Here is a 15,905-nt window from a genome sequence, read left to right on the forward strand (position 1 = left end):
CATGTATATAATGTGGACCTATGGATTTAACCAGGATCAGATGACAGAATTGTGGAAGGAAAGAGAATTATGTACCTGGTACTGTCCCAGGATCTCAGATACAATACTATATTTCATCTTTATAGATTTCTAATAAAGAGATATTATTATTTCTAATTTACAGATGAAAAATTTAAAGTTCAGGTACAGTAATTTTCCCAAGGCCGCAGCTAGTAAGTGTAAGAGTTGGAATCTGAACCTAGATCTGCTTGACAACAAAGTCTATGCTTTTTTTTCCAAGATTTTATCCTGGAGAATAGAAAATACTGAAATTGAGTGGTATCAATTCAAGTTTAAGGTGTGTGGTCAAATCCTAGATCAGAAATGACAGAAGAGTAGAAGGTTTGTGATCTGGAGAAGCCTAAATCCAGACTGTTCAATGTAGATTGGACTTTCCTTAAAGACCATGGCATAATTACATCTTTTTTAAACTCAACTTTCCATGTCCATTGTTGAGCCAATGGGAGAATTTTCCTACTCTGAAATATACATTGAGTAAGTGGGAGTCACTTCCATGTTGTCTCCAGCAATCCCATGGTATAAAGTGGTCCTCTGTGCTTCCATCCTTGTTCACCAGTGTGCTGCTCCTTACAGGTATTATCTCACTCATGCTGAACCTAATAAAATATTCTGTATTTTCTTTTAGTTTTGTGCATATTATTTTTTATGTTCATATACAGTACATGTGTTTAGCACAAAGTAATTTAGCAGAAATACAGGTCAACTGCTACCTCTAGGATGATGCTCAGTGGTGTCAGCAGAAAGTGGGTCACAGAATTATGCAATGAACTTCAAATAGAGTTGTTTTTTCCTTCCAAAAGAAGTTTAAAATGTCCTTCTATTGTCAACACCTGCCAAACACTGATCTAACAAGGAAAATGGAGCCACTATATAGAAACCACACAGAAAAGTAAGGTATGCGATAGATAGTCACTCTATTGCATGCTATTCATGTGAAATAATAAGACAAGTCACTAGCGTTTTACAAAGAATGTTGGAAAAGCCTGTCACAGAACTCAGTTGATCTATTCCCGCTATTCACTACTTTTAGCAAACGTATCAGCAAAGAACAGATGCTTAGAGAAGACGTGGAGTTACAAAGAAAAGAAAATATACACATGGAACTCTAAAAGAAAGAGAGAAAAATAGAGAAATTGATTACAGAAAAGTCTGAACTGTGATGCAGTCTCATTCAGACAGTTTCCATAGCTTATGGACGTAAGCAAAGTGCTAAACCTGTGAAGTTCTAAACCTGAAATCTGGCTACTAATGGGAAGTTGAGTTGTGGATATATTTAGTTTTGGTTTAGCAGAATTCATTTACGTAATTCACTTCGGCTTCCATGAATATTTATGTTATTGCTAGTTGTTCTGGTATTGGAATGCCTTCAGAAATACAGTGACCATCTTTTGTGCTGACCCACCCAGCACCATGACACAGAAGAAAGGCTGTATCAGGATATGAATGTGCCCTCCAGTGGTGGGCACGTACAATCAGCAGTGGAAGAGAAACAAACTTTGAAATGTATAGAGCCAGACGACTGAGCTATGGAAAAGTTTTCCATATCTTGTAGTTCATATAAAAATTAACTTGATAGAATATTTCCCAAGTTTGACAACAACACAAAAATGTACATGACATTATCAATAGTAAGTTGTAAAGCTGAAAGAAACATCCTAAAATGTCATTAAGTAAAACAAGTATTGATCAATCATGCTGGAGGAAATACTGAATTATTTTTCTATTCTCTCAATAAAAAAGATAATATAGAATTGTTGTCCTATGAAGTAGTTATTAAAAAGAATGGCAGCCAAAAATGTGTATTAAAAAATTATATAACTGTGTTTGTCATTTAATAAAACTATTGTTATTTTCCTGAAATTTGTGATGTTCATGTTATTTGTCAGACTTCTAAAACTTTTCTTTTTTTGGTGAGGAATATTGGCCCTGAGCTAACACCTATGCCAATCTTCCTCTATTTTGTATGTGGGATGCCACCACAGCATGGCTAGATGAGCGGCGTGCAGGTCCACACCCGAGAACTGAACTCGTGAACCCCTGGCTCCTGAAGCAGAGTGTGCGAACTTAACCACTGCACCACTGGGCTGGCCTCTGACTTTTAAAACGTTTAATTGCTGTATTGTCTGTTCTCATTCTAAATAAGTAATCATTTTGTACCTAATTTCATATTCATGGTTTTGCATTCTTTTTCTTAAAAGGAGTCCCCCTACTGTATAAGCCTCAAACTCCACGAAACCTGGATTTTTTCCTGAATCTGAGTAATAAAAGTAATAACAATAGTCAAGCTATCTAAAAAGAAATGAATAGATTTTTAAATGTGGTCCTCATAAATCTCAACTTGATGTCATCAAAAGCAACCTTGGAAAAAGGGTTCTCTGAATTTCCAATCTAAGCCTCACTTTTTCAGAAGTTTATCTTACATTTTGAGAATGTATGAATTTGTGTCAAAGTACTTTCCAGGCTTCTGTGTATTATTTCCTGACACAGTTTCTCCCAGCCTGATATAGAAATGTGGAAAAACACAAAACAATACTAAAAAGTAGAAGTAAAGGTCAATCTATTGCCACAATTTGTGAAGAATTTCCTTGAATTATGAAGCCATCAGAATTTCCACTCTGACCAGTAGTTTTTACACAGTTTCCTTTTTGTAAAAGAGCTCATATAGGGGTCTTCAGGAAGGTGGAATTATTTCAGTCTTATGAACATGATGCCATTGGCTCAGAGTCCCTGGGCTCTGTTCTAGACGTGAAAATGGGCAGCTGTCTATCATCTACACACATATTTTCTAGGTGGTTTGCTAAGGCATCATTCCCCACTTCCTCTCAGCATCAGTAGCTCTTTCTATTCATATTTTAGAACTAAAAAGCAAAATGAAAAAAGAGCACAAAATAGGCAGATATAAAAAGAAAATAGGAGTGGCCCATTATGTCATGGAGGCAAAAAGCTGTAAATGGAGGGATATCAGAAAAAGCCCTGATAGGAGGAAAAACTGCAAATTAGATTGTTTCATATATTCCAATTACTCTAAGTGATACAGAATTAGGGAGTGGAAGATCAGCACATCCATACTACATAATGGCCTGGAAGGTATAGGAATGGAACTAGAAGTTGTATACATAGTCTTGTTCTTCAGACGGATATGTGAGCCTAGGATTCTACTCATCCAAAAATGGACAGTAAATGAGGCTGGGGAAATTTGGATAGTGGATGACTTATTAGGGGAAAAATTTTTTTAAGTATTATAATCTATTGGAGTGGAAGTTTTATTTTTAAGAGAATAGAGCCCAGAATGTGAATTACTGCACGGGACAGAAGAAAATTTAATAAAAGCATTCAGCTTTAATACTTTTACTTTACTGGGTGAACACCCAGTACCCAGTTCATATGAAGGTAAAATTCTTATGAAACAAAAGTAAAAGCCATCCAGAATAGCAGTGCTATGAAAGTAAACATTGGGAATGGGATTAATTTTTTAAAAACAACCTATAACTAATAATGTAAAAACAGAATGAAAATCTGTCAGTAAAGGGAAGAATCAACGTTGCAGAAAACCAAACAAGTAACATCAAGGATCAACGTGGTAAGTGCTCCCAGCATGCAGAGGCAAAGGGCAAAGAAATGATAGGAACAAGAGAGCAGACAGAGTTAGTGAAGATGGAGTGCAAGGTGCCAACGTGAAAATTACATGTGAGTTTAAGGAAAATGCTAAACAACGGGGACAATGCAATAAACAAAGGCAAATTGAACAATAGTGTGTGAACTGAAAAAACAGTGAATGTGGATTGGAAAAGTTCATCATGTTCTGAACAAAAATATGAAAAAAGACTCTATGCCAAACTATATCTTGACCAAACTTATGAATAATCAGTGACATCAGTGCCCCTGCTCAAAAGAGATGGGGACCCAAATTAGGCTAATCTGAGGAGACTTTATTTACAGACAGACTAATTACAAAGGGGTGGGTGATATGTAGGGGAACCCAAAGCGATAAGGTAAGAACCCAGAGCTAGCAGCAGCAGGCTGTCTCTGCCCCTAGGCCCAAGGAGAAAAGAAGGTGGGGAGGTTATTGAATCCAAAATGTAAGTTTATGTAGAGCAGGCCACCTTGGGATGATCAATGACTTTCTGTCAAGAACATACCAGCTTGAGGCAACCTCACAAAGGGAAAACATACACTATCTCACTCTCCTTTCTCTTCCAAGCTCTCAGCCCCATAGGCCAAATCTAGCAGAAAAACCACAGGGCAAGGATCCCAATGATATGTTACTCTGGCCAACTCCTCAGGACAGAGAACAGGATGGAGAAAAGATGTGATGGATAGGTGGAGGATACTTGGCACAGCAATCAGGAAAAGAAATCCTTCAACATTTGATAATGGAGAGAATAAACTGAATAAATATAAGAAAGAAATAGGCTTGATAAATATTTATTTACATACTTATGATTACTCAATATATTTTAAAATTGCATGATTCTTGACAGAGAACATGTATAATATAAAATAATTTAAATTATGATAATAGCCCCCATCTCAAAACCACAGATTAGAGTAAGATAAGATGGGTGAGTTGATTAATTTCTGGTCTCACAAGGTGTGTAGGAAGATAAAAGCATTATTTCATCTTTCATCCTGATATTTAGAAAAAGCTATACATATGTGTTTGGAAAACTTAAACTAATTCAAATAGGCATAAAGTATACTTTCCAGATAACTGGAGAAAATTAAAATTGTACATAGCAAAAGGTAGAGTTTTTAAAAAGGTAAAATAAGCCAATAGCAGTAAACCAAAAAATATTTTTAACTTTAAAACATTTAATTTAATTAATATTTGTCATATTTAAAAAATATTTTTAATTTATTTTTATTACATGTTCTAATCTACTTCATAAATGCTGAAGACACTCAGATTAGCTTAAAAAATCCCATAGTATTTTGCTTTAGCAAAACACAATAAAAAAATGAAAAAAGAAATAAAAATTGTGTTATTCATCATGACCTATAATAATGACTCAAACTTTTTGATCTCAGAATCTCTTTACTCTCTTAAAACTTACTGAAGATCTAAAGAACTTTTATTTATGTGGAATATATCTATTGATACAGATTGCGTTACAAATTAAAACTGAATTTCTTTTTCAGTCAGCTTGATTGATCTCTCTATAGTAACATTCATCTTTTGGCTGTGCTATTCTATGAATTTTGGTGAATTCATACAGTTTGGGAACAACCACCACAATGAAGGCATACAGGGTATTTCCATGCCTTTTTGAGGTCAAATGTGTCTCTCTACTCCCAGCCCTAACGATCTGCTTTCTGGTTCTATATTTACTTTTTGCAAATAGCAGCTAAATGGAGTCATACATTATACAGCCTGTGGAGTCCAGGCTCCTTCATTTAGCATAATGCTTTTGAGATTCATCAAGGTTGCTACATGTATCACTAGTGTAGTTCCTTTTATTGGTGAGTCCTATTCTGTTATTTGGCTGCCGCATGATTTCTTTATCCATCCACCAGTCAAATATTTGGGGCTTTCCAGTTTTTGGTTATTACAAATAAAGATGCTATGAACATTTGTGTACAGGGTTTTGCCTGGACATATGTCTCCATTTTTCTGGGTAAAAACCCAGGGATTGCTGCTTGTCATATTATAAGTGCATGGTTAACTTTATAAGAAACTTTTTAAAAAACAATAACTGCATAAAAAACAATTCCAAAATGGTTCAACAATTTCGCATTTCCACTAACAATATATGAGAGTTCCACTTACTCAGCTTTCTCGCCAGGACCTGATATTGTCAGTTTTTAAAACATTTATTTTAGCTATTCTAATAGATGTGTAATATTATTCTGTTGTGGTTTTAATTTGCATTTCCCTAACGACTAATGATGTTGAGCATATTTTTAGTGCTAATTTGCTATCTGTATCTCTTCTTTGGTAATGTGTCTGTTCAAATCTTTTGCCCACTCGGTTGATTATTTTCTTACTACTGAATCTTAAGAGTTCTTTATATCTTCTGGATATAGTCCTTTATCAGATATGTGTTTTGCAAATATTTTCTTCTACTCGGCGGCTTGTCTTTTCTTTTTACTTTTTTTTTTTTAACAGTGTCTTTCAAAGAGCTGAATCTTGAAATTTTGATGGAGTCCAATTTATCAATTTTTTATTTTACGGCTGATGCTTTTGTATCCTATCTAAGAAATTTTTGCCTAACCCAAGGTCACAAGGACTTTCTCCCATGTTTTCTTCCAAAAGTTTTATGAAAGCTGAGAAATTTTTAAAACACAAAAATACACAAGCACACAGACTATTAACTATCAGAGTGTGATGTATGTGTGCATCAGAGCCATGCATCACGTGGACTGGAAATTTCCACTGTGCACTCCTGAGAGAATGAGAACGAAGAAGGCAAATAGCATCTTAGAATTATTCCAAAAATATTGACCTCATGAGCTTTCTCAAAGGATCTTAGGGACTCCGAGGAGTCCCTAGACCATAGCTGAGAATTGTCAACCTAAAATATAAAGACAATCAAATGCAAATTCTGAGTAGCAATATTAAATTTCAAATGAAGTAAAATTCAAGGCAATACATTCAAGAAGACAAACGATATTTCATATTGACAAACTCTCCTTTACCCAATGAAATTATAATAGCTCTAAGTTTTATATACCAGATAACAAAGCTATGTATTAAAGTCATCAAATTGCATTTGAAGAACTTACTATTCCTCCTTATTTGTTTAGCAGATAAAGAGATGAGTAATATAGATATAGAAATTTTAAAAAGGACGTATTATCTGGACTACATGAAACTTTATATGCTGTACACAGAAAACACAACTTCTTTTAAGTACCTATTAAACATTCAGAAATATTATTATGCTAGATCTTAGGGTAAAAATGGTACTGGTTGCATTCTTTGAATAAATACAATAAAATTAGAAAGTAACCACATAGATTAAATGAATAAATAGAGTAAAATTTATAGAACCTTCTTCTAAATAATTCTTGAATCATAAAAGAAACCAATATTACATTAGTAAACAATTTAAAAAATAAAAAAGAGAATATTATATGCCAAAATTTATAAAAGATTTTTAAAAGTCTTATTCAAAAGGAAATCCAGAGCCTTAATTTTTGTATTAACTAACCTATAAGAAGGGAATATAAATAAAATTTGCAGCATTCAAGAAAAGAAAGAATAACAAGAGATAAGCTTAAGCAAAGTAGTATAATTAAATAATAAAAGCATAGGAAAGGAAATATTAAAAAAAACACTTTGGAAGGAAATAAAAACAGTAACTCTAAAAGATATATTCATCCCATGTTCATAGTACAATAGAAAAGACATGGAAACAACCTAGGTGTCCATCAACAAATGAATGAATAAAGAAGTTGTGGTATATATATATATATATATATACAATGGAATATTATTCAGCCATAGAAAACAGGAAAATCCTGCCATTTTCAGTGGCATGGATGGATCTTGAGGGCATTATGCTAAGTGAAATAAATCAGAAAGAGAAATACAAATACTGTATGATCTCACTCATATGTGGAATCTAAAAGGAAGCAAAAAACCAAAACACCGTACTCATAGAAAAAGGGATCATATTTGTGGTTACAAAAGGTTGGGGGGGACTTGGAGACAGGTGGTCAAAGGGGGTAAACATCCACTTACAAGATAAATAAGCACTAGGGATGTAATGTACAACATGATGACTATGGGTAATACTCCTGTACGATATCTAGGAAAGTTGTTAAGAGAATAGATCCTGAGTTCTCATCACAAGGAAAAATATTGTCTTTTCTTTTTTGCTTTCTTTTTGTATTGTATCTATATGAGATGATGGATGCTAACTAAACTAACTATGGTAATGATTTCACAATATAGTAAGCCAAACCATTATGCTGTATACCTTAAACTCATATAGTGATGCATGTCAATTATATCTAAAGAAAACTGGAAAAAAATTTTAAAAATGCTTTGGAAAATCTAATGAAGAAAAAAGGAGAGATAATGCAAACAAAATATTGTAAATAAAGGTGAATATAGCAAGAAGTGACAAAGATTTTTTAAAAAAACATTATGTATATAAAATTTTCCTATTAATGTGAAAATCTGAATGATATAGATACTCATTTGAAAATAGAATTTCCAAAAGTACCTACGAAGAATAGAAAACCAAAGTATGTCAATAATCATAAAAGAAATTGAAAAATAAATAAAACAGGCCTCAACAATAACCTCTGGCACTAGTTGATTTCATAGGAGCATTCATTCAAATTTTCAAGGCACAAATTATATGCTTTTCACTTAAACCGTTTTAGAGAACAGGAAAAAATGGCTTAATTTTTTGAAACGAGCATAAAACTTATGCCAAATATAGAACAAAAGGAAACTATACTCTTTTCAAAATGTTAAGGGAAACACTTGAAGGTCTCTTCAGAGGTTAATAGTTATTCCATATAGAAAGCATTCTATATATTTAGGCAAATAAGTTTAATAAACTACGGATAAAACAAATCTTAGACTACAGGACATCTTAGAATTTATAATATACTAAAATGAATTATGTCTTTAATTTACTTGACCATTAGAAACACCTTCCTTTAATTTTTCTTCAGCACGTTGCCCACCTGATAACTGTTCACAGTGTCTGGCCCCCAAGTGTTCCAGGCCACTATGTGCTCGTGTTCTCAGCTGCTGAAGAGACTGTCAGAGAACAATCCCCCTAATTAACATAGATGTTGAAATCCTAAATGACAGAGATCAGACTGACACTGGCAGGGTATTCACAGAATCATTCATCATCATTTTGTAGATTTTATCCTAAGAATGCAAGATTGATTTCCTATTGCGAAACACATTAATATAAACACTGTAAAGGGTTAGATTTACAAATATGGTAATTCAAACCAATGGCAAAATGGGCTCTAATAAAACAAAAGAGAGCAACATATTCTTTTATGAAATTGGCAAAGATGGAGAAAGCCTGATTAAGAAAACTGATGGGATTGCTGGGAGATGGGCTATCTCAGATCCTGCCGGTGGAAGCGTCACTTGGCATAGTCCTTCTTGGGGACAATTTGGAGACATGTGTATTGAATATGTAGTAAATTCTTAAAAAAATTAAAAATTTATTAGAAGCCTTAGATTCTGAGAGAATTGATGAAAGAGGGAGGGAAGGAAAGAGAGGGAAAGAGAGATGCTTGGTTAATAGTATCTTTAATTTATAAACTTGCTCCTGTTCTTTAGAACAAGCCATCCTCTGCTTTCCGTTCTGACTCTCACCCCCACAGCCAGGAGGCTGCAGTGCTCAGGATAAACGAAACTAAGTCTCCAAGTATAAAACATGACTGATCCCCAAGTAAGCGGCATGTAAATGGTTATCTGCAATTGTGGGTTAAAATATTACTGAGGTTCTCAAGCCACGTCAGGAAGACAATCTCTGGCTCGGTCGGGCGGGCTGTTGTAGCCAGGTTTTCCTCGAACAGTAATAACTCGAATTTATCTATTGCCCAGGTTCCTGAGAACTGAAAGTGCTCACGGGAGAGGCCAGTTTACCGGCTGCTTCCTCGAAAGGCCAGAGGGACAACTGAAAGGGACAACTGTAGCTCTTCAATCCAAACTTTCTTCCTTTGAGATTCTTAATGCTAATGCAGTTTTGGAAATTTAAAAACGTATTTTACTATCCATTGGCCTCCAGAGTGTCAGCCAGAGCTGTAATGCAACCATATCCACGAGGTGGGGTTTTGGTTTGCCTGCAGTCCTGGAGCCACAGTGTCATGCTGATGCGTCTCCTGCACCATCACAAAGAACTCATAATGCCGGCCCTGGAGGGGCCTGGATGTCTTTCACACCTATCTGTTACCTTCAAGTTCAGCAAGGACGCACCTGGAAAACACAGACGCTGTAACCTAAATCCCGCCCACTCACAAAGGCTTATCTCTGATTAGGTTAGCTGAAAAAAAAAATTATTTGGAATCTCTCATTGTATACTCATACATGCTTATTTTAAAAATCTGGGTTTTGTGGAATACGCTATATTTTAAAAGATTCACTATGGTTTACCAGTTGCATGTTTTACTTCAGTTTTTACAGACTTCTGATAGCAACAGCAGTAAGACAGAAATCTTTTCATTTGTACTGAATATAATGAGAATGTGGATAAATGTATAAGTACAAAAAATACCGTGAGCTTGTGTGTGTATGCACGTGTATGTGTTTTAACTATGTATGTATTTCCATGGCAACAACTGGAGACGAAATAGAGCATTTAGCAAAATTTGACAAATTATTTTAACTAACCCTTTGCCATTTTGAAATTCACCAGGATGTGCTTCCTTAGACTCCTTCTGCTTTGACCGCACTTTTAGGGCTTTATGCTTGTAACAAAGGAAAGTCAATCAAATAATGAAAAACATTCCAGAGCGACTTTGTCACTGCTTTAGCAATTATGATTAATTTTTCAATTGGCCCTCATTTAAAGGCCTAGAGCAAATTTTTTTGTTTTATAAGAAAGAATAAGTGAGTGGCGGAAGATCTCTATTGCAAAGACTTTATTAAAATAAAATATTCTAAAGCCCACAATTTAAAGAATGTAATTTTATGCTGCCAGTACAATTTAATAATGTCATTTACATTAAATTTGATGAAATGGTAGCATCAGAATAATGTCACACTAGAAAGTCATTAAGCTAAATATTAAAAATGTTGTTTTATACTTTTGGTATATAAATAATTTATAGTATATAACTCACAATCTGGATGAGCAGCAAGGAATGGCTGCAAAATCCTCTGGCCAGTGCAAATGTGGGGTCTGACTGCTTTTGATATACACTCCTGTGATTCTTTCATGGCACATTGAAGCGAATAATGCTAATGGAGTAAAAAAATGGAAGTCCTAATTGAAGGGTCCTCAAAAGTTCTCTTGGGCCAATCACTTATCCTCTAAGTGCCTCAATTTTATAATCTGTAAGATGGGTGAATTTGGACGACGGAAGGAGAAGAGAGATGCAAAGGCACTTTGAGAGTTTTACTATAATGGTACTAGGAAAAACAAAGATGGTGAAGCGGACCACGGCCGGGTTGACAACATAGCCTTATTGTTAATGCTTATGATAGTAAAGTTGTGGGACAGATTTTTTTTAAATAAAATTTTATTTTAAAAAAGCGCTTAGAGGAGCATGCTTTGCTGCTCTCTGCATATCTGTTACATTTTTCTCTCTAATTAACTTCTTATTCATACTAATAACTTCCACTCCTTCATAATTTTACTTCGTATATGTCCCATCATATATGTCTCAGTTTTTAATTCTCACTCATATCTTGCTCATTTTGTTACTGTTTCTTAGTTCAAATTTCTGAGGAAGGAAGCTTATTGGTCCAGTTTATCTTCCAATGCCAAGCCATGGATCATATGTCGTTAGCCAGCAGGAAGATTGGCTGTTTTGAGATAGTGCCACCCCTGGTTTAACCAGCTGTCAATGGAGGCCAAAGTTTATATGATACAAAACGTCACTGACGAGGCAGCAACAGACCCGAGGTATGGAAATTTCACTAATAAGGGCCTGTGGACAAGTAGGTGCTGATGGATATCTTATGTTACTCTAGACATGCTGAACTACTAGCTTCCTAGAAGTGGCATAATCTTTCTTTCCCTGGGTTTCTGCAGATACTGATTTTTCCGGTTCCATTTCTGTAATGGATCCTGACTTTGCTCAATAAATAAGCTTACTCTCTTAATTTGAACCCTCAATGTCCCTTCCAGTGTAGAACTCTGCCTTGGCTCTCACTCAAGATGCTTGCCCATGCATGTTTTCAAGGAGCTATGCTCATTGTGGCCTGGGGAAATAGAATCTTGACAGGTGGGATGGAGAAAACTGACATGAGTCAAGTGTAAATACTTTCTTTTGTTAGCGTAAGAATAGTTTCTCAGCAACTTATGCTACTCTGTAGCTATTTCTTCCACTTTTTGATTTTGCAACGTGCAAAAATAAATAAATAATAAAAAGCCCAAATTCTGAGAGAAAGGAAGTTGAAAAGGTAAAATGAAAGTATCTCTTTCATTAGTGTGCAAAATGTGGGAAAGATGAATAGGCTGAGAAAAAGAGGGATCAAGTCTTGTAACAAACAAGCTGCTCAGGGCAACCTTGTTGGAACAGGCTTGATGTTGGAGAGTGAACTCCTGAGAAGGGATTGGGACTGTCTGAGGAGATGGAACTGGTGAGGAAGCTCTTGAACTTCACCTTAGATTTTATCTTTTCAAAAATGTGTCTGAAATATTTTCTGCTATAATAGTTAACATTGCTTGAAGTTCAACTATTTTTATGATATAATACTTTTGGAGCAAAAAGGAGATAAATTTTATTTATCTCTATGTCAATCAAATTAACCGGTAGTTTAGATTCTTACAGCTTGGGTCATGTGACCGACACGCTACTGCCACCTTTTGGAAGCTCTGCTATCTTGTAGATGCAACTTCTTGAGTCATTACTGAACGCAACTCAGAATTTGTAAAATTGAAGATGTTTAGTAACCGTAAAGTAAAATGGGGTAAAGGCAGCAACGAGTATGATAACGGGAAGACCCAGGGCTTTATTTCCTTCTGAAAAAAAGAAAAAGAAAAAACAAAATAGAACATTGGCTTTGATGTCTGAGAGAGCTGAATTAAACTGAAATTTTAGTGTCTACCTTTTATGTATTCTCAAGCAACTTTGTTCATTTATTCATTCATCCACTGCATGTATAACGAGTGCGTATTGTGTGTCCATGACTGTGCTAGATGCTAAGCATAACGATGAGCAGAGCAGAAGAATGCATGTCCTCCAGAAGTCTAATCCAGAGACTACTGTCAATTTGTGTTTTAACTATGAATAAAGTTTTCTCATTTTTTCAGACTGAGAGATATGAGATTAAATAGTTTAATTCTTTTCCCCAAATTTGAAGAGTCATTGTGAAAATTAGGTACCTTTCGTGAGTACTTACATTGTAAATATTCATATTAAGTGGTATTTATTATTTCCATAATGTCTTCTAAGATGTATAGTATGAGATGATAGTGTTACTGGTAATAAATAAATTAATATTAAGAATATAATTAACTGAAATTTTTAAGTTGCTTAAGTCAGAGAGATGGTACTGTAGGTAGTGTGATACAATTTGTGTCATACACAAGAAGAATAATTTTTCCCAGCTGATCATATATGCCATAAATTCTTTTCTGGAATGTAAAATAAACTATAAATAAACTATAAATACATAATATTAATTGTCCTAGGAAGGCTTTATGAAAAATAGACTTTTATGAGCAATTTAAGTAAGGGGAGGGAGAAAAGATGAGTTTAGACAGGGAGGAGGTTCTGAGTTTAGAATGCAGCTTGGGAGAATGTTTGGCTGTGGGAGGAAGTGGAATGCAAATAGGAAGAAGGCTGTTTGCACATGTGCTCAGAGAAGCAGAGTGAAGCTCCACAGAGGAATAAAGGAATCTAAGGGAAATGATGGACAAAGCAGCAGTGAGTACATAGGTTTAACCCTAATGCCAAGTGTAATAAGTAACTCCCAAGGGAAATAGTGTGCTTCCTTGTTAAAGTGATGGGCACAAGTGGAGGGAAGGGGTCCTCTAAGTCAGACACTAGCCAGGCGGACTGTGAGAGGAGCTTACTTCCTAGAGATTAAAGGGAAGACAAAAATGAGACACTGCTAATGGTAGGAAAGTACCAGTTTTGGAGAATGCTACCTGGATTACAGCAGCAATTTACTTGCCTTTTGTTGTTGTTTTGCTTTTTGTTTTAAATTGTGATAAAATATGCATAACATAAAGTTTGCCACTTTAACCATTTTTAAATGTCCATTTCACCAGTATTAAGTATATTCGCGTTGTTGAGAAACAGATCTCCAGAACTTTTTTGTCTTGCAAAACTGAAACTGTATGCTTATTAAACAACAACTTTCCATTTTGCCCTAACCCCAGCCCCTGGGAACTGCTTTGTTTCCATGAGTTTGGCTACTCTTGATACCGTATATAAGTGAAATCATACAGTATTTGCTTCTTTGTGATTAATTTATTTCACTCAGCATAATGTGTTCAAGGTTTACTTGCTTTTTTCTAAGCCCTTGGGAGAAGTATAATTAAGTGGAGAAGATACCTTGACAATGGCAAGTAAAGACATTCTTCCTGGAAACTGAGGGGCCCAGATGTCAACATGGGCTGTAGGAATTGGCAGAGGGAAGGATAAACGCATACAGGGGGAACAAACTTAGGGAGCAGGCAATATGGATCAAGGTTGGGAAGCACATAGAGGGGAAATATAACCACAGGCCACCAGACAAAGGAAATGAGAATCTTTTATAGTGTGACCTAGATTGAGCACTGGATCTATGAAGTAGACAGAAACTCCCAATGGGGCCAGTCCAGTTTGGACTTTGATATTGGATGGAGAATCTGGAGAGCATATCTTTAAACTGGCCACGGAAAAGACAATGCGAGTTTTACCAGGGCAGAGACTAAGTCATAGGAAAGAAGAGTAGACCAGATGATGTGAGAAATGCGTCAACTGTCTGGGAATCTTAGAAATGAGCAATTACCTTTAGAAATATCTGAGAATCATTTTGAGCTTCTTTAAAGTCTTTTACGTGTCACTCTCTATGTCATCTTTCATTCAAATAAAGTGTGTGAAGAAAACTGGCATAAAAATGTGGCCCTATTCTCCAAGATGATGTCAATTAGTGTGTGTTTAGGGGACAATCCAAGCTTGTTCTGCTGTATGTGAAAGTGCAGTTCCAGCTCTTCACAGACACTGGGCAGATTTTGTGAGCAAATCACAGAGCAGTAGCTGTTATTACTTGAAATATGTAAATAAATTGTTTCTGAAGCAGACATACTCACACTGTTCTTCAAAGTTGTTCCTGAAATTCCTAATACTTTAAATTGTGACTAGATTAGATGAACACTTGTAGTATTGTTAAATTCATTTATCCTTAAATTCAATCCACAAATATTTATTAAGAACCTACTGTGTGCCAGGTACTGACCTAGGAACTGGGAATATAGAGGTTGATAATAAAGATAAAATTTCTGCTTTCATGGAGTTGACCCTCCATTGGTGATGGACAAGGAGTAGAAAATAAGAAGAAATAAATTATGGAACGTACAACAGGATAATTTTAAGTCATGATATATGTGATACAGAAAATAAGATATGATAACGTAAGTCATGAGGCGGTGTGAGTCTTGGGTGATCATGAAAGACTCCTCTGAGGTGGTGACACTTGAGCTGAAACTCCAAAGACAAGAACTCATCTGGAGGTGGCGGGGGGAAGGAGGAGGGGACAAATGCAAAGGCCCAGGGCAGAAATGAGCTTGGTGAGGTCTCTGGGCTAGAAAGAGAGTGAGAGAGGCTAGGGTGTGGAGAGAGAGGGAAGAATTGAAGGAGATACAGCTGGAGGGAGAGACCTGGCCTGATCACGTAGGCCGTGGCATGGCATTTTATTCTTAGTGTAGCGGAAAGGCATTTCCTAAAGAGAAACTTTTATTTTTTAAAAGACCAAAATATCTGCTTATTGCTGATAAAAGTGATATTGGAGAATGTGACCAAAGTATCAACTTTGTTACTGATAAAACTGACATTTATTGAGATGTGACTAAGATATCAATTTTATTATTAATAAAACAAATATTGGAGAAGTAGGTTATATCTGTGGACAAGTGAGATTCCAAATACTATACAATCTTAGAATTAAAATTGCACCTCCTCCACCCCATCACAGACAGCATTGGACTGGGCTGCTCCTTCTCCTCCCCATGGGGTCCTGCCCCCATAAGACAGCGAGGAAGAAG

This window comes from Equus quagga, chromosome 3 (genome assembly GCF_021613505.1).
Source record: "Equus quagga isolate Etosha38 chromosome 3, UCLA_HA_Equagga_1.0, whole genome shotgun sequence".
Taxonomy (NCBI): Eukaryota; Metazoa; Chordata; class Mammalia; order Perissodactyla; family Equidae; genus Equus; species Equus quagga.